This window comes from Triticum aestivum, chromosome 4A, assembly GCF_018294505.1.
Source record: "Triticum aestivum cultivar Chinese Spring chromosome 4A, IWGSC CS RefSeq v2.1, whole genome shotgun sequence".
Lineage (NCBI taxonomy): Eukaryota > Viridiplantae > Streptophyta > Magnoliopsida > Poales > Poaceae > Triticum > Triticum aestivum.
In genome coordinates, this window is record NC_057803.1 from 541,058,159 (window position 1) to 541,059,849 (window position 1,691).

Consider the following 1,691-nt stretch of genomic DNA (forward strand, 5'->3'; position numbering starts at 1 on the left):
AAAGAAGAAAACAAAAGAAGAAAAAAAATCAAATTTTAAAACTAATGGCACTAACAGAAAGTTTATAATTTTTGTGACCTAAAAGCAAAAAAAATCACTAAAAAACTATAAGTATTTAGTACAAATAAAAAAATAAAAAGAAAATAAGAAAACAAAAGAAGAAAACAAAAAAAATGCCACCTACTAGGCCTCCACGGCCTGAATACGACTAGAAACCCTTCCATGGGCCAGGATTCAGGCCCGCAGAAGGCCCAGCAGGCCCAACAGGCATAGCAGTGCACAGATTAGGCCCGTAAGCCTGCAATAGAGAGGAGCTCGAGAGGGATGTGGCAGCGAGGCTTATAAACCACTCCGAGCCCCTCTCAACTAGCGAGGTGGGACTAAACTTATGACCGCATCGCGCCAGCACAGGGCGTTTGGTCCCGGTTGGTAGCACCAACCAGGACTAAAGGGGTGCATTGATACCGGTTCGTAACACCAACCGGGACGAATGCGCCCCTTTAGTCCTAGTTGGTGCGACCAACCGGGACCAAAGGCCTCTTTTCGGCAGCCCAAAGGGCGGGAAGCAGAGGCGTTTGGTCCCGGTTGGTAGCACCAACCGGGACCATAGGTGCGCATTCGTCCCGATTCGTGCGACGAACCGGGACCATAGGTCCGCCTATATAAGCCCACACTTGCGAAAATTTCGCCAACTGCTCCATTCCCCATCGCCGACGCCGCCAGGCTGCTCGTCCTCCTCGTTGCCGTCGCCGCGCCCTGCCCCATCCCCGCGTGCTTGCCGTCATCGCGCCCTGCCCCGTCGCCATCGCCGCGCCCTGTCGCTGTCGTCGTCGTCACGCCCTCCTGCCCGTCACCGGCCGCCCTGCCCCGAGCCCGCTGCTGTCCGCCCTGCCCCGAGCCCCGCCTCCTCGTCCCCGTCGCCGTGTGCCGCCCTGAGCCCGCCGCCGTCCCCGTCGCCGTGTGCCACCTCGAGCCCGTCGTCCCCGTCACCGCGTGCCGCGCGCCCCGCGCACGCCGTCCCCGTCGCCGGCATCCCCGAGCCCGCCGTCCTCCTTGCCGTCGCTGGCCTCCTCTCCCCGTCGCCGGCCGCCCCCAGTGAGATCCCCCCTTTCCCATCCCCGTCGCCGACGACGCCACCCATTGCCGCCGCTGCTCTCTGTTTATACGTTCATAGATTTTTTTCATGTATGTATGAATGTCGATATGTATGTACGTATGGATATGACTATATATGCATGTATTTTCTCTGTGTATACATGTTCATATATGCAAAAGTTACATTTTTAGAAAATCATCTATATATGTTCATATATGCAAAAGTTCTATATGAATGTGGCTATATGTATGTTCATGGAAAATAATTTTGCTCAATGATCTTTTTGTTCACGATGTTCATATAATTTTTTTCATGTATGTATGAATGTCGATATGAATTGTACCTATGATGTTTTTTTATTCATAGATGAATATGTATGTGGCTATGTATGTGTATGTGGCTATGTGAATATGCAAAGAAGAGGAGATGAAGAAGATGATATATTTTCTTATTCGTGGGTGTGTCGAGAGGGTCGTCGATAACTTTAGTGCATTTTAGGTTATTTTCATTTTAGGTCATTTTAGGTCGTTGGTGTGTCGAGATGGCGGCCGAGGGGTCAAGGGTCGTCGAACATGAGAGGGGGGATGATAGATGA